Source organism: Colias philodice, chromosome 6 (assembly GCF_061535455.1).
Source record: "Colias philodice isolate Cphi_HAF_F1 chromosome 6, ilColPhil1 Martin Lab GWU primary, whole genome shotgun sequence".
Classification (NCBI taxonomy): Eukaryota; Metazoa; Arthropoda; class Insecta; order Lepidoptera; family Pieridae; genus Colias; species Colias philodice.
In genome coordinates, this window is record NC_143091.1 from 5,491,191 (window position 1) to 5,513,375 (window position 22,185).

Sequence of the window (22,185 nt, forward strand, 5' to 3'; positions counted from 1 at the left end):
TATAGCGATAGCAAAGATTCTTAATAAACGTATGAAGTGTGTGTTGAACGACAGCAAAAAGACCTTATTCAAATGGTCAATTTATATTCACATAAAGGAGATCTAAAGCGATCTGTAATGAATGTGAAATTAATGCAAAGTGATCGACCCGAAATCTTTAACGGCTACGAATACAACAAAAACCCGTATCGACAGTTTGATAAAACAAAAAGTTTGTTTTGGCAGGTTCTCTGAGGCTGGCTAGCTGGTGCTAGCACTTTGAGAGGCTGTGTTCACAGGGCACGTGCTTTTGCGTTTGACACTTTGACGCAGTATCCGACTTGTAGGTCACTTGGCAAAAATAAAATCACTTAGGGCTTGGCGTAAATAAAATTTCCTATTCTTTATATTACACATTATTTCACTTTTATCATTATATTGTAATATGACGTGCTACTGACGAATAACCTTAGCTTATTATGGAGCAAACATTTTAAAGGAACACATTTTGTTGTACCTGACGCTCGGGATTTTTAAAATTTATGATTTCATGTTTCACTTTTATAACTGAAAATTATTATTTTGCTTAAATAAAAGGTCCTCCTTATATGTACATTAATGTATTTTAGTTTGTTTTTTGTTATTTGTTTTTTCTGAAATAATAATAATTAATATACTACGGAGTCCTATTATAATATACCTAATATTTGTTATAATCGATTCACTTGTTAAGGTTTAGTTGGTTAAAACTGTAATCAAATATGCTTCAATGATATAATCTAACCTTTACTTATGTTTTACTCAAATGTCATTAAAATCCATTTATAATATGTTTACAAACTGTCAGATTTATAATATTTGTTATACAGTCCACACAATAGGGTTTCTAAATGCTATAAATGTATTGTTCATTGTTTAAATATAAGCTTATCCCTTTTAAACAATGATAGATTCTGTTTCAGAAATGACCAGTTATCACGAAAACCATACCATTTGCTTTATAATAACGTACTTTGGAAAACGTTCTGCATTTTAAATACGTTCATAAATCTTCCACTAATATGAATTAATTGCCTTTTATTTCAATTATATTTTTCCTCTTATCTCTGCTTGTTGATATAACTTTTAATAATAAACGTTAATACGACTAATACATTGCGATTGATATTGTAACAGAATGTATGTGATAGGTAAATTTGTGGTCCAATTTATCAAGGTCCTTTTTCAACGATTAATTGCATTTTTAAGAATTTATTTCTATACAATATGTAAGAATGAAAACAACTATTCGATAATTGAATTCAACAATTCGATACACAAATCTACATTTTCATAAAAAACTATATGAAAGTATCTTAAAATAATTATCTTCCTGAGAGAGAACGACAAGACTTTGTACTAAGTATGTATTCAATTAATAATGATGGTAAACAACGAAATAATTATTGAAAATTTCAATCTTCGATCAAATAAAAAATACTCTTATAGGCGTAAATAAACTAGATACAAATACACAGATTATGTAAACTGGAAAGTATAGCCTAAGATCTATTCTTACACGCGCTACAAGCTATCAACCCACTCAATTTCACACCGACTGGCTGACTGGTGCTAGTTGCTGGAAAAAGGAACAGGTATTTGTCCTGTTTTAATTGGGTTAGTGTACGAGTCATCGCCTTAGGAAAATGTATATGTTTCTATCCTCGATCTGCCTATTTCACTGAATTCCAACGCTCAATTTAAAAATACCCAAAACCACGTTCAAAAACATTGTATCTTAAGAACTCTGCCCATAATATACTGATATGATTGAAATTGTATCTATACTTTTCATACAAATTAACGCAACTTTCCTTACTATTCTTAAAACAATGTTTATAAAATTATAAGACTATACAATTCAATTTTGTTTTCAAGTGGTGTCTATAAATATTTATTTATAAGTACACACAACTCTAGGGCCATTTGCCTCGTCATAAACATAAATGGCGCCAAAACGTATCTCTTATCTTGGGTATTTCTCAGAGGAACGGAAGCGGGAACCTAAAGGCTGTTCTCTGCTCAAGTATGACCCTAAAGGATCTCGAAATAAGGGTCGTGGGTTTCTGAGGACGCACCATGTTCTTAGAGCAAATGGATTGTGAAGAAACTCGCAACCGATTGAGATATTGATTTTTATTTAGCCGATAGCATTCAATTTCGTAGGCCGGCCTTAATCGCAAATTGGTATTATCTCCGAGACAATATACAACTTCTGTGTTTCATCTCTTTCATTTCTTATATCTTTCTGATTTCTAATATTCCATCCCATCGTTTTATATTTGTTACTTTTTATTACTGCTCAATAACCGACATCGCTTTGAATATCTTCAAATGGTACAAGGGACAAAAATACTTAAATTATCACACACCGAGTATCACTTAAAAGGTCGTAAAAAGTAATCTTCGTGCAATAAAAGTGAGATATACTCAAGAGATGTTTAACAACACAACATTAAATCTACGAGGCTTCTCCCACCGTGGAGCTTATCTTGCTTGTATGTGGGGTATCGTGGTACATATTCATTGCGAAAGCAAATTCGATGTGGATAAGTCGCTGCTTTCGTCACCGTCGAGGCAACCTATTCATGAATATTTAACAGATAATGCAGTTATAATATACGCCGAGCTTTGCGGTAATGCGCATATAATTTTCAATGACGATAGTAATTTATAGCTTTAATGACAAATTGTTTAGTGGTATAATAACTATTGTAATAGTGCTCTTTGTCCTCTCAATCAATCCCTGGAAACAATGCTATTTTGATAGACTTATCATATGTAATATTAATCTCGTGTATTTAGTGGGTTTTACATTGATTAAGTCTAAAAGATAGGAAAGTATCACATATCTAGAGTTATTACACCATCAGGAAAAACAAGATAATTATAATAATATGTAGGTAGTATCTCCTTTTATTTTCTATACAGACATTTATAAATTTATTTGTTCTATGTCAATAATAAATGTCCAATAACTGTTAAATTATAACTTAGCATTTTCATATGTTGAACTTATACTGCATGATGAATTTGCCCAAATTGAATGAGAGTATTTCATTTATTAAAATGAATGAAAATAACGTTGTTATTTGCAGTTCTAACGCTCAATTTGGCTGCGTAAAAGATGGTTTCAATTGTTTCACTTTGCGGTGTGGACGACGAAATCCACAAAGTGACAACCCCAGAAGGTTGCTCCGAAGCGCGTTAGTCCAACCGCTGCCATTACAATAATGAAATTTTGTTACGCAAATTTTAACTTGTCAGAAAAGTTATCGCTCTTCACGTTTTTAATCAAATTGTATGTTTTCGTTACCGCTCTTATTTAATGGAACTTGCCGTAAATTACGAGGAAAAGTGTACCGCCCAGTGATATAATGTTATTACGTTAAGGTTAATCTATTTTTGAACCAAGAAAATAAAAAACAATCTTACAAATGAAAAAGTTATTTCGAATTTAAATTGTAATTATTACTTTTAAAACTGAAGTGCACAGAGCAAATATTTACTTTGAATAATAATAAATTCAGAAGGAGCATGCTTGAATACTCTATCAAAAATTTTATTAACATAAATCCAAGGTTAAAATAATATAATAAAACGGCAAAAGAAAATTTAATTTACGTGTATACTCAAAAAACGTTCTTATTTCGGGTTTTTGTGTAATAGGTGTAAAATTACAAAATGGTACGAGATTGTTTGCGAACAAACAGTCAGTGTCCGCTTATTAGACGGGCTGCTGTAATAAAAACATCGCCTTATTACAAGCGGCGTGTTCAACCCCTGAGGATACTCAAATTTAAATTCAAACATAAAACGATTTGTTTTTGTTCGCACAATAAAAATAAAATCAGTTTTACAACGTGATACTTTATGCTCCATGCCGATCGTTCAGTTTAATAACATCTTTATATAATTATGGTGTGCGCGTAAAATTTGTGCAATTTTAAAACGTATTGTTTCCATACTTTATTTTATGGTGTTTTTATGTTTAAGAATTGTTAGTGGGATTTAATAACAGACAAAATATCCACTGATAGAAACGTTAAAATTTTTGATAAAGAAACAAAGTTTTTGAACTTTTATCCAAAATTTCTAGATATATTCAAGAAATAAATCTAAAATATATTTAGGTTAAACGTCAATGAAGACCTTTCATCAATTTTGCAAAGAGAACCTAATCAAGCATGATTATACCACGATACGCCAAGTTATATTCCGCCAATACATAATCGACGTATAAAATTCATCGCGCCACTTCGAGGCTTGTTAAAACGTATAACGAAAATTTGCTTTCGACCCTGAGGCTTATAAATATTAATATTTCCCATCTCAGCTGTTAATTACCCCGACAACTATGGATAAAGCTCGCCCTGTATTCATTAAACCAAACCTAATTAGTCAGACAAACCTCGGCGACTTAGGGGGAGCACATTCCATCGTGGGACTTATTAAACATTGTATGGTCCATTAAGAGGACCCTATATTCAATCTACTTAGAAACAAAGCTGCCTAATAGAATTCTATTGTGTTAATAATATAACAAAATGGACTACGTAACAAGTTTCATTCAATATAGTTAATTTGGCGATCGTGATCACAGATTAGTTTTTACAGTAATATAATATTATAAAAGAACTGATAAATAATATACACATAGCTCGGTCGATTGGAGTAATCTGCTATTAGGACAAAAAGCTTTCGCTTATCTGCGTCATCTGCTCGATGTTTATATTTTGAGGGTCCGCGACAACCTCTATAACGACCCTGCATATCGTCTGCATGTCTAGGTAATCTCATGATTATTTGTAACAAAGAGAATTGAACTCTAAATTCAATAAAGGAACGTACAAAATGTATTAAAGCTTGATATTCGCATACCTGCTCGGATTTGTCACTGGAATACAAATATAAAATGTTAAATGTAAACCATCCTTCAGTCCGTTTTTCAGAATGTTATTATGTTTCAGGAAGATTATTAATTTAATATTTTACTTTACTCTCTACTTTTATTCTCAAAAGAGAACAGAGTTTTGAGAGTTTCAGAGAGTTACTTTCGATATTTTAATTTCGTGCGTCATGTACTCCTATAAGTACAATCCTTCTTTGATAAGATAATAAAACTATGTTACCTTATATAAAATGAATAAAAGAAGAAAAACGAATGTAAGCTTTATGAATGTCTCGGTGTCAACTCGTAAACTTTAAGTAATTTATAAATCTGTCTCCAAAGAAGTCATAGTGGTTATTACGTTGAGCACAAGATTATAATAAAACATATCCAACCAAAGTCTGACATTGAGGCATCGCGTAAGTTTTTTTTTATTTACTCGATGTCCTATTAATATAGTTGGTATATATTATAATACACTATAACTTATTATAAAGCCTAATATTTACATAATATTACGACCAGTTATCTTAATTTAAAAATATTCCGTATAAAGGCAAGCGAATTAATAAACGCAAAATAAATTAAACCTATTCTTCTCCGCTGATCACGTGTGCTGATCTATTTGTTGAATATTGAAATGGGAAAACTGCAGAAAAGGAATAATGGATTCGTATTTAATCGCAAATGTATGCTTTAAGTAAAAAGTTAATGGTCAGTTTTTTAATTAGTGTTTTTGCGCATTGTGCATCTGTCGTAGCCGAAGCGTAGAGGTTCGCTACGGCATTGTATTTTAGTCGTACTCCATGATTTTACAAAGTTATAGTGAATTATATCTTTTAAAGTATAAATTCCACTGATATTTTATATTGAACATAAATTACCTTTTAGTCAACTCGAATATTTAAAGAGAAACTTTGTAAAATATGAAATATTTTCGACAAATTTTATGTAAAATGTTGTACTTAATTTTTTACGATAAATATATTAACATTTGAAATGTTTCTCTAAAAGAAAGGTGAAATACGTTATTTTTGCTTTTATTGATGCTTACCAAAATGTGTTATTGGTTATTAATGGATTATGAAAAATAGAACTAACGTCATTAGAATATTTTGTATAAGAATTTGAATAGCTAACTAGCACCTCACGTCACCTTGTTATCTCCTCTTGAATCTAATCTTGTATTTTTAATTAAAATTAACGAGCTTTTAAAACCCTTCACTTTATGATTACTTACATACTATTTAATGTCGCCAGATGTTTTTAATTTTAGACATAAGTACTTCAAGGTCTACTATTAGGTATTTTACACGGCTAATATACGTGCCGTTTTATTATATTATTTTAATTCATAATAATTATAAGATTATTATGAATTAAAATACAATCTGATTAGTAAAATAATCTGGAAAAGTATTGCAATAAACGTAATTCAATTAACCCAGCACCAATGAACACTGCCATAATAATATAAATTAGTTATCCGTCTCGTGAAACAGTATGACGTCATAATAGCAAAATAAACAAGAGCGCTGCACAAATGAATTATATAGTGGCCCGGTTTATAGACACTCAATAGGATTATTTAATAGCTATAGTTATGTTTGAGGAAAATAAAGTGTTTAGTGGTTGACACTACGTTGATCGCTTCTCTGGTCTAATTGTTGTTAGCTGGTCGAGTATTCTATACACTTACAAGTAATAGAAATTAGCTGTATGAAGATCATTAAATATAATTAAAATCGATTGATGCATAATAATACAGTACCAAGTGTAGTACGAGTACCTGCTCGTGATTATATAACAGGCCAGATAATATAATATAATACTTGTAAATAGAAAGCCCATCTGCATGCCCGATGACTGAGACTAATCACTTTTTTGTAGACGATAATTTATTTGCATGGCAACAATTTATATTATTTATACACAGCTAAAAAAATAAGTATTTATAACCAATAATGAACCCGGTAATCTAAACTTGTGCTACATTACTGTGCTTGAATTATATTTCTATTTTTTATATAGTATAGCATAGTTAGCTGTTATAGGTATTAAGAACTTACTAAAAAGCTCACTGAGATAAACCAAAAATAAAATTTAAACGTTAACGCAGTCATAAAAGCCGCATACAAACACTTCAATCAAAGATTCCATCATATTAATGTTTAATAGCCGAGGAATAGCTGGAAGAGCTTAATGGCGCCTTAAGCTTTAGTATATGGCCATAAATTAAACGATAATAAGTTGAGACAGCATCGGCGTGGTAATGACTGCACGCTCTCTGTGCTCACGCCTCTGGAGCACTCGATTAAAGATGCCCTAATGGATTACTGTTCTTGAAAATTTTACCAGCAAATATTTAAGCTGTTTAATATGCACTTAATAATTTATGATTTTATTAAATGATCAGGCGATGATGGAAATTTGGTTCAGTATTAAATTTTCGTAGCATGTATCTAAATACTTCAAAGTTTTCGTGGGAGTAACGAAATAAAAATATGTACTTGCAATTACAGATCAAATTCTCGATTGCTCGAACTTCAACTTATGTATTTTTGTATTCTTAATTAAATACTGAAGATTCCGAAGACACAATCAACGTAATTGTATCCGAACAATCAGTTGTTCGTAGAAAATTTTAGATAATGTTACGATTATTATTTTTATACTGATCGTTTAATTTGATACGTTTAATATATCATTATTTGCGAAACACGTTATTTATTTAATGTCGCGTACTTCGTATGTGTGTAATTATTATGAATTTTTGAATGGACGATGAATAGTTAATTAAAACTATGGACTATGAACTCCATGGCTGGCTATGTTATGTTTTTATAGATAACAGACACACACTCATACACTCCACACTTAACTATTAATATTTAGTTATAAACATTTTATTTTTTTTCATGTAGATCACATATTTTAAGTTAAAGAACAGCCCTGTGTCAGGAGGACACAGGTTTTATCTTAAACTTACTAAGATGGCCCTACTACTCCATATTGTGTAGAATTTATTTTTATTTTTATTTTAAACCTTACAATTTGGAGGTCTTCAAGAGGGGAGTGAACAGGTACATTTTAGGGAAGCGCGCTCCATCTTAGGCCACATCTCAGCTTACCATCAGCTTACCAAAAAATATATATATATATATATTTATTATTTTTATAGATAGATACCTAAAGCACAAAATATTATAACTTTCGTTGAATTATTTCTTCCCTGTAACATCATGCAGGGTAAATCATAGAGTAACAATACATTTTAATATTCCTTTTATATGTTATCTAAATTCTAAGTGCAGTCACGCCCATAATGTCCAATATAATTAAACCGAAAGATAAATAATTAACATTATTTTGTGAGGCGTTCTGCGTTCATTTTGCCAACTTTATTTCCACATAGCCTGTGTAAAAATGAGCTTCCTATGATAATGAAATTAAATATTATCGCAAAATGAAATCTTTTGGGATTTTGTTAAGATATAACGGGAATAAGAGTAGACATTTTTACGTTGCGTTATAAGCTATTAAGGGATAGCACTGGTAGGGTATACGTTTATATTACGACGGTTATAAACGTACAGTACCTACGTTTGTTTGGGAAATACCCTTTGTTTGTCTAATAAATTAGGTAAGGTTGGCTTTAAAAAACATTTTTTTATAAGGAAATAAAATGAAATGGTACGTGAAATATAGACTCAAATGTGTCTATGATAGTAATAATTTACGAAAGGAGGCGTTATGCTCGGCGGAGACATTTATGTTTGCAATTATACTTAGCTGTAACGTAATATCATTGTTCCGATGTGACATTTTGTAGTATCATGAATCAAGGCATAATTCTACAGTCAAATCTTATAATACATAGAACACTTATCATTAGGGTATATTGTGAACCAATATCTATATATGAAACTAAGACCTTTGGGAGCCTTTGAAAATGCATGAATGTTTGAATTATATTTATGTTTTTGTTTGATTCGTTTTATTGAAATATTTGTTAGCTATTATTTTTCAAACGTTTGTGTTATTTTTCCATTTTATTAGAATACTATTGTTCAATTATTTCGGACGCTTATAGCTATGTGAAAAATAAAATGCAAGAACATGTTTATATACAAGCAAAACGTTATGAATGTGTTAATATCTTGCTAGTTATGTTTACTAACTTTTTTCATAAATCTTTTTGGTTAGAACTTAGAAATATGAAGGTGAACTGTTTTCAATTTGTTGTTTTAGGTAAATTTTATATCAATTTTATAGAAGTGCCTGTCGACGGCATTTACAATTTTAATAAGTTTAACCATTTCATAAAAAAAGTCTTTTTCGTAATTGAAAAACGAATAAATTAAAGACCGTTGAAAAAAAAATAGCATATCAAATGTTACTTTTATTAGCGAGTAGCATGGTGTCATATTTTATAAAAAGCTTACCGGTTCAAATCTAGAGAATCTTACCACCAATAGGTACCTCTCGGGTAAAAATTTCAAACATTCTTCGCTCTTATTATAATTTATTATCAATTTGGTCAGATAGTTTTTTCTTACCCTCACTGAAGGAGCCAGGATCCTATTTCCAAAGCCTTTGTCGTCGTAACCAAAGATCTTATCATCCCAAATTTAGTCTTAATGTATAATATTGTATAGGTAATAAATATAAAACTTGGATACAATACATAAACGACGCGGGCAAAATATTTGTATCATGAAATTATGTGGTTAAAATTCTTTGTATGTGAATTTTTTGTCAAAAAATCACCATATAACGAGTAGGATGCATAAACACAGAAGGCTTTGAAATACAACAATAAAGTACATTGTGGCAGCTCCACTGTCTAAAAAGTAACATGCAGGGGATAGCAACTAAGCTTAGCATCCTTTTATTTGTCTTTATGTTAACCTAAACGAATATCGCGCAAGAGCTATGCGTTATAATAGGCGGAAAATATTTTCATTTCATGAACTAGAACGGGAAAATATATTGTATTTTTATTTACATTGCTTTTATAAAGTTATGGATGTATTACATATTGAATATTAAAACCGAATAACCTGAAATAAATTCTTATTTCAGATTCATACTATTACTTTCTTGATTTTATATTAATGCGATCTTCAATTGCGTATTGTTGATATTTGGCTTTATTTGACGTTCTCAGCACTGAATGAATACTTTATGAAAAAGGGATGTCCATTTATTACCCCATTTTCTTGGACGTTTGTTCGATTGGATTTTTATACATTTTAATATGTGAAATCCTTCATATGAGCTCGATTCGAGAATTTTAATAAAGCATGTATAATATGACAAGTTAAGTTTATAAATCATTTTTGGGTATGAAGATAGAGACAATATAGAGAGAGAAAAGATTATACATATAAAAATATGACATCCATGATGCATGACCATTCAGAAGAACAATGTACATTTACAATACGTATGTGTACGAGATCTAATATTTCTTGATTAAGATTATTATACAGTTAAATTAAAACTTAACCATTACCGCCCATTTGTATTTATCGTTCGTGTTTTCGTAATAAGAAGGTATTATCAAGTCTAATCGAAAAGGGTTGATGATTGTCGTAAAACTTTTTTAATTTTCACACACAATATTTACTTTACAATATAAAGTTTACACGATAAATTAGCCTTTTGGTGAAAAATTAAATAATTATTTGTATTGCAAAGTTGAGTTCAGACATGAGTTCATATTCATGAGAAAAATATTTGTAAGTACATAATATTTTGTATTCAACGCACTTATTATTACGTGTGCATTTAAAAACGATTTATTAATTATTTATTTAATCAATATTCAATGGTAAAATCTTCATTACTGATATTAATGGTGATCTAATATTGAATTAAAATGTGTAATAATAACATTGAATTACATAATATATAATATAAATATATCCACTAAGAAGTAAATAAGTTACAATACCTTCTACCTGTCTTCAATCTATTCAGTTTAGTAATAGAAGTACTGAAGTAAATCTATTAAACATTTTCAATTATAAATACCTCCTATACCTAGAATGGTTTTCATAAGGATTCTGTGCAATACAACCTCTAGTTTATCTTTCATTATCTTTCACTAGGAGTCATAAAAATAAGGATCCCAGGTTGTTACATATTTATATATAGATAGATTTGGCGTTTAATCCATAAAAATATATAGTATATTACTTTTACAATAAGCTATTTTGTTGAAGATTACCGCAGACTTAGAACATAGGTCAGTTGCGCTATTCCGTAAGAAACATAAGGCTAATTAATGACGCGTCAGTCCAGAAAGTAAATATCTAACACTATAACAAATTGCTTAGGTATAAGGCTTAACGTATCTTCTGATAAGAAGTCTTAAATAGTAAATAATGACATTTCTAAGAGAGACTTAGAATTAATGCGTTTCTAGGTAGACGGCGGATAATATTTTTATAAAGTATTTCTGTCGATCATTATGGTTTCTATCTTATGAGGACTTAATGAAATTTAACGGTATCGAACAGATTTTTGGAACAATCTAATCTTTGTCTCCTCATCATGCGGTATTAATGTTTATTATGTCACATAAAGTCAACAAGTTAATCTTATTGTTTTTTATGAAGGATATTAATCGAAAAAATAAATCATACAAGAGAAAAAAAGATAAACTTAAATATACACGGTATCTTAAAAAGGTATTAGGAAAATTGTACTGTTATTTAGGCTATTTAGTTTAAGTATAGAACGCAAAAGAATATTTAAATTAAATGCCTGAAATTTATATTTTATCTACTGCATGCTAAATGATGTCGTTAGTGTTAATCATTTCTACACAAAATAGCCTTAATCTTATCATTCATAAAATACGAACGGGCACAAGTTAATTATCATTTCAGTTTGATTTAGGAATGAATACGAATGTTTGTATTAGTTATGCATTAGTCAATTATCATAGCGTGCTCTATTATCATCCATTTGTACGTAATTGACAGACACAATGTATTTATGAAAACAACATTCCGATTTAAGCCTACAAAGGTCTCTCATCTTGACTAATTATTTTTCCTTTCATCTTTGGTAACTGGTAAAGTGATTTGACAAAAGCCGTTGCTATAAGCCGAAAACAAAGTGTTCCAAAAGAAAATTGTGAGTTCCAAACGGAGGCATCATTGGAGTAATTTTCTTTGTTGTTCCTAGTGTGTTCTCCCGACATAACGACTTCATTATCTAGTTTGGAAATAAATTATTGAATTTTGAATGTTGTTCTTCAAATCACTGTGACGGATCTTGACATTCAAAGTTTTGACTACGAATTATTATGTCATTTTTTTATTACTATTCTCGAAAAATGCACGCGCGATATATTGTTTTTTTGTATTGACTTGTAAGACGTGGAATAAAGACAAGTTTATTATTTAATATATTAAAATAATATCGGCATTTAATCATCACCAAAAGTTATAAATTATTTCACCAATATACATTTTTATATGTAGTTTAATTGAGACAAAAATTAAATACTTACAAAATTTTATCTAAAACTATTTCCAAATATTGTCAATGTCACCACCATATTTATCAATGTAACAACTATTTATATACTGTTATACAACATCATTACTAATACACGTCGCGGTACCGTCATGAAACTTTTGGCCACGCTACGTGGGGGGTACCTGGCAGAGAAAACGTCCGCCCAGAATCGCGGGGCGCGTCGCACTGAGGCTTGAGCTCATTCCCTCTTGACAAGACAATCTTTGCCTGTATACAGTGGCCCTCAACAGATAACAGCAACTTGTGAGCTTTCACACGGATAACAGTCGTATAACGGGACTTTTGTCTTACGTTTTTTAACGGCGCGACGTAAGCTTTTCAAAACTGTGATCTGGAGAATGAGACTTTACAATAATTTTACTGCTTTTTATTAAGAGAATACAGTGACAGTGATTTACTTATCTATTTTCAGCCTGTTTTCTGTGTAGAATTTTTGAAGAGTATCGCTGTTATCCCTTTACATCTATACGCAAACATTTCGTTACTTTGTAGTGAAATACAATATTTGTAGATATGTTACCTTGGAATATATTGTGAACATTGTATAGTTCAAAGTAATACATGGTTGTTATTCGTAGTTAATACACTTACTCAGCTGGGGTTTGTTGCCATCAAGTCTATTATTTGTGTACGAAAACTAAAACGTACACATTCATATTTTATTGACCTCGTAAATTAATAGTATGGTATTGTAATTTAGCACCTTTTTATATTATTAAGGTCATGTTATCACTATGTTAAAATTTAATGACGTTCTTGTAAGAAAATAAATGTAAGAGCAACTTTACTTAGCACAACTTAATATTATTTTTTTTGGTATAGTGTTAGAATTTTTCTACTCAAAGTATAATATTCAGGTGGATTGGAAATATTATCAAATAATAAACATGAAACATATAAATCAAAATGGTCTTAGATGTTCGGAAATTGATTTCTCGTGTTTCTTTAACAAACAAGACATCCAAATGTTATCGATACTGTTCCAATGTGATTTTCAATCAATACTCGCTATATTATATATATTTTTATATGTTTGTCTATATATTTTTATAAACCATAATATATTATTTAGGTAACGGAAAGAGAAGTTAAGGCTAACCAACAACTTGTCCCTGGAGAAATACTATTTGTTGTGACAGTTGTGTCGGAACGGCATAAAATATTATTTATGTATTCTGTGAAATTCTATTAAATAGAAATATTCTTCGTGAATACCGCTTGTTCGAGGAAGGTAATATAATGATCTATAAATAATTAAATTTAATAAAGTCTATCATTTCTTTGGATAAAAAAAAAACTGGACCAATTTACTAAAGACTGGTCTTAAATAGACCGTGATTCTAAGCAAGATCGTGATTCATGTAAGCGCCTTGGGGAGGCCTTTGCCCAGCATTGGGACACAACAGGCTAATACAATACAAAAAAAAATTGGATACAAAAATAAAATCAACAACTGCGTATAAAAAACATTGAACATTCACTCAAATACTTAATAATATATTATATATATATTATATAAAATATGAATATTCTTTATGGATCCCGCTCGCTTAAAGATGGTATAAAATGTTTTTAACAATTAAATTTAATAAATTCTACCATTTCTTTCAATTTCAAAATATCCGCTTAACAACGTCGTATAAACAACATTAAATATTCACTGAAACACTTAACAGTATAATAATATATTATACTACCCACTCCGTATATTGTTTCTTTGAAATAATAAGCTATTATGAGAGCATCATAATTCTTTTATTAGTTCACATTGATTTTCTTTAGCATTATATGCACAGGTTGAATGTAAAATATTATTTCACTTCCTTGGTGCTACCGCCATCTTTTTATATTATCTGAGATGTATTATTTTTTGTAATTGAAAACGTGTATATTGCAATTTATACACTTATGTAATCAAAATGATTTTCGATAGCAGATGGTGAGAAATATTCAGCGACTCCCAATTTTTTTTCGGTGATCTTTGAAATACGATTATTTTCTGGCAGCATGCATAAAAACAGTGAAATCACAAACAAGATAACATTCGGTAGGTCTTCCACAGCGGGAATCTCATTTTCAATATGTTTTTATAACTTTCAGTGAGGAAATGAGGTGGTGCTCCCGGCGCTCGGCGGCGGCATTGTCATCATAAACCAACCGAGGCCTCCTTCATAAATCCCTTCCAAATGTACCTTTATACGCATTATGCCATAACAACGAGTTTTCTTTTTTGCTCCACAACGCTTTTAAATCCAACAAATAAGTCGTATCTCTATCCGTTTACTGGTGTTTGCTTATCATATTATTACAGCGCTACTTTTTGTAATTCTTTGCCTTTTCGTTGGGAAGACTTTAAGCTGGATTTTTAACGAATGTGTTTAATGTGTTTTCCACGATAAATGCATATGTACGTTACCTAAATTAATCTCTCTTGACATAAAAATGGAGTTAACTTTACATATATTTTTAGGTTTCCTGCCTTCCTTCCATGCTATATAGTTTTAATCAAAAACGTCTGAAATTTTTGAACAAAGAAAACCTTATAAAGCACAATTAATAATAAAAAATTTAAATACCAAATTAAAATTTTATAATACACTGAAGTTATATTAAAATTCACCAGCCATTATTATCTAGATAAAATTCAGCAGGCCTAAATAAGAAGAATGGATGTTATTTCAAGCATTTGTTGGCACCGATCGCATCTCAGTCTCAACATAATAACCTCATGTTGACACTGCTGCCCCCGTACGGCCCGAAGCACTCCACAAGCAATAAGACAGTAATAAATGTTCAGATCCAAAGACTAAAAAGGAATATAATAAGTAGATATTGTGGATCGGTACTTGCGAGTTCAATATTGCTTTTCATGATAGAACTTTGTGGACCCTATCTCTTTACTTTTACAACTTGACATTATGAGGTTATTTGCTACATGAGCATTGAGTCGGTTTAAGTGTTGCTAGAAGTAATATTATTTGAGATGTATTACGGCAGTGTGTTTTTATTTTGATGCAATGCCGTGCTACGCCGTAGCGCGCTACGCTGTAGTTACTCCGTAAATATTTACTTAAGTTTGCTGCTGCAATTTAATATTCGGAAATATGAAAAGTTGCAAAAATAACATGAATTATATGATATCGCTTACAAATACGCCCCTTGTATACTTACTTAATTATAATTAAAGTATCATTGTATTGTATTAATGAATACGAAGAAAAACAAAAATTATACTTTTTTCATAAATCATATCATTTCATAATTACACAAATTCATAAAGTATCTTACAACATAGATACATGGAATACTACTCGAAATATATAAACAATTATACTAAAAAATGTTATTCACTAACAAATGACGTTCTATATTATACCAATTAATATTATGGCAGTAGCAATGCACTCTCGTTTTCGATACTATCGTTGATACCTCTCGATATTCATCAGCGGATTGATTTATTTAGCATGTGCACTGCACTATACTCTATTATAGTAATCTATTTTAGTTTTATAAATTAAATCACGAAGGGGAAGCATTGTATAAGGATAAATATTGTAGTATTCATTTTTATTGACTTAAATTGGATTATTTCTTCGCCTTGACAGATAACCTTAAAAAGCTTTAGTTATTGGAGTGACTCAAATTTAGTAATATTTCTTTATTTAAAAGGCTATCTTTACTGATTTGGCGTGGTTTATAGATTGGTAGTTATTAAAAAACATTAGATAACTTCAACATAAGCATTCAAAGGTTTTGAAACGGTCATGAATAACTAATTGAATGTTTAACGACTGCGAGATGCAGACTCATTTGGAAGGCGATGGATTATCCATATTATCCCAAATCTCTGAACAAAAGTTATTGTACATAATCAAGGATCAAGAGTCATATAAAATGATTTCATTTTTAGACTGTTACTTTTTAAACCCCACTTTAATGTCGAATAATTACTTCGTTGGGTTTCCTTTCAGTCAGTTTTATTGGAACGCTTTATTAAATTTTTTCTTCCAAATAAAGAAACTTTTTTGTAATATCGGCGCGCTGTTTAGTCAAATGACTTCTTGGTTAGTGTGAAAAGAAAATGTGTTTTTCTTGTTAATCCAAAGATTATTTTGGGGTAAATATTATCAAAATAAGGGTTATACGTCTAATAATATCTTAATTCCTGAAGGTTGACCGGTAACTCCGGAAATCGGCAGCTGTCCTTTGTCAGCCCGAAAAGCTTTTCTCAAATAAAATGTCGACCCATTGCCGTAAATTCTCAGTCATCGTGGATGTCTTGAGCTTGTCTTATTTATTTTATTTTCATATTTATGACACAGCTTTTCCGCATTAAAGCAGTTATTTATTAAATAGTATAAGTAATGAAATAATAGTTTTATGTGTGTCAACCTTCATTTTCATGTTTATTCTTATTAATGGTTATTGTATACGTATGCAAGAAGCTTAATTTGATATTTATTTATAGCAGGATCTAAGGAACCTTAACTACTAGTCTATACTGTATAATATATACTATCTTCATTTAAGAAACAAATGACTAGTTGACAATAAATGTATCTTTTTTTTAATTTCAATTCTATCTGTAACGAATGTTTTAAAGCATCCGAGAAATCCTGCACTATCTGCGTCATACTTTAGACGTGTTGGTTCGGTAAGCTTTATTCCGCAGCCTAACAGGTGAGGTACCATTCGAAACGGAAGGCGTTAAGGTAAAACGTTTCTAGTGCTTTTTTGTCAGTTAATGGAAGTTCTTTGTACGTACATTCGAGCGGACGAGCGGGTACGACTTGGAATCGGATTAGCGTTATCGAGCATAGACCGTGATAGAATCGCCCGAGTATTATCTCTAGCAGACTTTTAGGCTTCGTTTTGTCCCGACCGTACTTATTCGTCATTAAAGTTTGCTACTCTTATATAGAATTTTGCGAAGCCTGGCTTTTTCCAGAAATATTTTGGGCAGAATTCGAGGTCTATAAAACAGGTAAAATATGGGCAAGGTGTTATTATTTTATATCTGACCAAATGTGTTAGCTTCAACACCGTCGTAAGTCTCAAGATCAACTAACTGATTTCGTCATTAAATATTGATGTTAATGCATAAACTGAAGCGTGGATTCATTAGCCGTACTAATTAAATAATCATAATATTCTACTTTACATTGCATGTCTGTTCTGTGTTTACTTGAAATTAAACTCAAATAAAATGAAAGTACAGAAAACAATTGAGAGCACAAAACAAAGGGTTTGATTTAAGTGTATTATGTTAGAAGATAAACGGAGAAGTTGATCCAATAATCGAGCCAAAATATAAAAGTAATAATAACACTGCTAACATATGCACATCAATTACTGAGCTTATCTTAGTGATATATCCGACATCCAACTATTAGTTAAAGCAACGTGTTCAGCAAGCCGGAAATGATATCTCAGTATAGATTGGCCGATATCTCTCAGCGGATAGATAGCCGCAATGCACTATGTAACGAGCGTGCTATAATTGCTTAATAATGAAAAATATTAATCCAAGAGCGAGTACATTGTACACTTATTATTGAATTATTAGATTTCATTCCTTTCGCTTTATTATCAAGTGAAGGAAGTAACATAAAACAATTTTTAGAAAAACTCTTTGGTTTATCGGTAATAAGTCTTAAAACTATTATTATTGAATGAATTGTTTCATGGAGCTGTACAAAATTAGTTAATGTATGCAAGATGATAAATGTCCAACTGAAACGTGGATTTTCTTGGATCCTCGTGTACAATTTTCATAGTAACATGCAGTGCATCTAGAATGCATTCGTAAGTAATTCTGAAGACGAGAGAATATAAAGTAAGGACCGTGTGGGTTCCAAGATAACAGAGTGGGTTGTACTAATACTGAGCCTAAGATATGTCGTGATGCAAATACCATTTCATGTTCTATGCTAATTGCTTAGTGCAGATAGACACATAGTTGTAGGTTGCTGAAATAAAATTGCTTCAAATGAAATAATTTGGTTAATTATTAGTATCGTGGTATTTATTGACTACTCATTGATTGTTAATCTATATCCATCCAGATTTAATATTTTCATTACAATCTTAGAATCTTGAGATAATTGATAGTAATCTTGTAAAATGTAAGCCTCTTCATTCTGTTATTCTGCACAATAAAAATAGCAATAAAGTGAATTAAGGCACGGCGTTGTGCGGAGATGCTAAGGGGAATCCAACTAAGATAGATGACGTCATTTTACCCTTCATTAACCCATTTACTTTCGCGCAGCAGCCAAAGTAGTTCATGAAGCCCAAGGTGAAGCAATTCTTGACTAAGTTCTACGAAACTTTTTAAAAAGTTTTATGAAAGATTCCCAGAAATGTCTGTGTCGAGCCTTTTATCGTATGGTTTCGGAACATAATTAACCCACGGTACATTATTCTTGCTAAATTGTTCGCGGAACGTAGTTTAAAAGCAGCGGCGAAAACTCGATAGGGGCATGATTTTTATGCCGATAAAGAAAATTATATTTTCTCATCACGCTTCCAGGCAATGTTTTGAACGAAATTGTTTACGACAATTATGTTGAATATGAAAATATTATATTTAATCATTTTGTCAAGGCTCATAATTAAAATTTACGTAAGTACATTAATAATGCCCAATATACATAAATGAACTACAGTACGCTTTGAATCAATAAATGTACTCTTTGATGCATTAATTATGCAGCCAAATCCTATAAGATTATTGAACTTAATTGCACGTTCGACTACATAATAATATAGTGTAAGTACGACCTTTAATTATCGATAAGGCTCTTTGATCTCCAGCATTTAATATATAGCGATACATGTGGATATCACGTTTACAAGGAGCGGGCAGTTGAGTGCGCTTGGGATGTGCCTTTTACTGAATGAACGTTTTGAGAGCACTCAAAGCAGAGAGCTGTCCGATTTGGGAAATCACGTTATAGACATCTATGGAACTTCATACGGTTATTTTATTATTATTTTTTATGCTTGAATATTCGATAACAGATGGACTTGTAAATTTCCACGTTTTAACATTAATTTATTGTTATGTATATTATTTTACTAAAACTTCACTTTATTGCGATTCATTTTGTGGCTAAAATTATTTCTAACAGTGATATCTTCTAAAACGTAAATAAATCATAAACAGAATACACATTTTTTCCATACATTAAAGAGCTAAGTAACAAGTCATGTTATGAAAAGTGATTGATTTTGTAAAATCTTAGCTTAAATAAATAAAACGGGCATCGTTATTTTCCTCTGCCACAAAACTAGTGATGCATAATATGAGTGGATCGGACGTGGAATGTGGGAGGATCCGTCAGAGTTAAATTTTGCCACAATTTTGATATTTGCACATTGATTGCGTTATTCCTGTTTATTACCGCGTTGTTACTTGCATTAGCGCTATGTAATTTTATTCATAATATTTTCTGTACTATGGTGCAGTGGCTGAAAGCTCTTGAAGGAGAAGAATGAAAAAATACATTAATGGGCGTGGAGAATGCGCTTTTATTAAGTTTGATGTCGCATAAAGATAATATAGGTCACATTTACGTCATAAGTGAGCCGAGTACATCCCACAACTAGGCCATTAGATTTTCTTTTGACATTTCATCCACGTGACCATTAAATGTCACTCACGGCTTTATAGGTAATGCGGGTAGTGTGCGTTAAATGGGAGTTTATTTTGCCATAACCCTTAAAAGGTTTTCTTGTACCTTATAAATGTGAATTTTCAACACATCACTGCATATGTACGTGACAGATATATTTTCATATAATTTTCAAATGTTTTAAGAGGCGAATTAGGTAGGTATTAAGGTAATAGGCAAGTAACAAATTGCACCACGCCTCAATCGATGGCGTTTCTTATCTTACTATTGAGAGTATTAGCGGCACTACGGGCTATTTAATGCCCCAGCGTGATTTCTGCACATCAGGGTGTAGTCCCTGATGTGCAGAAATGAATGTCATGAGGTAATTAATAAATCTATCCATGATAATAAGACGTAAATTTGATTTAAAAGTTTTGTTTGAAATGTTTAATTTTTATCATTATTTTTTAATAAAATGAGTTTCTTTATCACATTTATTTGTTGTGTAATACTATTGATTAGCATCCTTTGATAAAAAGCGCATTTATCAATTGTATCGAGAAGCAATTCATCGAAACAATAGATTTAATCGACCGTATTATGACAGTCGTTAGTGAGCCATGTCACGAGGAGGTCTGCAAACTCCATGTATGGAATTTGGAATGTATTCCTCTGATACGATTCACTATATAATATGCTTAGCACGCCTAATGCTATTAAATTGTGTTTAATTTACGATGTAGCCGAATCAATGTGTATTACCTACTATATGCTTTTCGATTCAATATAGATAAAAGTTTTAATACAAAGCAGAAAGTAGCTTAGAAATAAAGGACATTTACACTACAAAAAGATTAAAACTCGGGACTAGAAAGTCTAGGTAACTACAAACGAAGAAGCCAGTATTAAGTTTGAAGAGGTTTAAACTTTACAAGGTGTATCGACCCGTAACTCTTAAGTCGTGAGGACATCTTATAAAAAGAGAGATACGGTCTGGAACAAACAAACGTATTGCAATGTCTCTGCTACAATATAGTACATATACGTCGGACGTTGATACATTGCGGATATATCCAGATAATAAATGATTGGATGCGTTGTAAGCACGCTGCTAGATTTTAAACTCTTATCAGCTATCGTGATCACATACGGCCTGCAAAATGAATGAATCATTTATTATTACGCTTAATTAAAAATATAAAGTACCTACGCTAACGTATTATTTCAATTGAATACATTACAATGTATTCATGTTTAACGTTTATGAATTCTGAACCGTTTTTACATATTGTTTGAAGTAACGGTTAAACAAACGCGGTTACAAAACATAATATTGTTTTACTTGGAAATAAATTGATAGACTGATGAAATTTGAAATAAAAAGTTTGGATTACATAGTTTTAGTTTAATTTCCTCGTCAGTTCTGGTTGTGAATTTTTACGGATTTGAAAATAAAAACAGGCATTTTTTTCTAAAAGCGCATCGTCAAATGTTATTGTTCGTAGTTCCGAAAGGTTTAATAGTAGGTAGACGCGTTTACTCTGATGTTTCCTTTTTTTCTCGCTATGGTCTAATCTACCAATTCTAATAGGTTCCCGTGACGCTCGAGTAAATCCACATTTAGCATCCTGGCCTCCCCTACTAAAATTTATAAAATAACATTGGCGTTTCGTAGGGGAGCCCAGGATGCTAAATGTGGATTTACTCGAGCGTCACGGGAACCTATTAGAATTGGTAGATTAGACCATAGCGAGAAAAAAAGGTCCTATAATGTTTTCACTTTTAGCGGTGGGGAAGGGTTTTTTGATTTTTTTTAATTTAAAAAAGAAAAAAATTGGCTTGGAAATACTCAAGCGCGTTAGATATTGATATTTTGCATGCTCCAGGATGTCACTGAAAAAAAGTATACGTTAATCTGACGATTTAAGTGGCGATTTAATCGCTATGAAGAAAGGGTAAAAAATTAAAGTAATATTATTCGAGCGCGTCAGATTAATATATAGGGGGGGTTAATTACAATATAAGAAGTCCCCATTTCGCTAATCTGACGATTCGAGCTCAACCTTAGGGAATTATGGATTATTCAAATTTTCCAGC

General features: G+C 31.1%; 1 protein-coding gene across 1 annotated transcript in view; it reads right to left on the minus strand.

Annotated features, from left to right (window-relative positions):
* LOC149487699 (lachesin-like) overlaps positions 1 to 12,618 on the minus strand; it is a 55,090-nt gene extending 42,472 nt beyond the window's left edge. The window contains exon 1 of the mRNA XM_089696308.1: positions 12,438 to 12,618. The gene's annotated coding sequence lies outside the window, so the exon portion shown is untranslated. The remainder of the gene's footprint in view (positions 1 to 12,437) is intronic.
* Between the last annotated feature and the right edge of the window lie 9,567 nt (positions 12,619 to 22,185).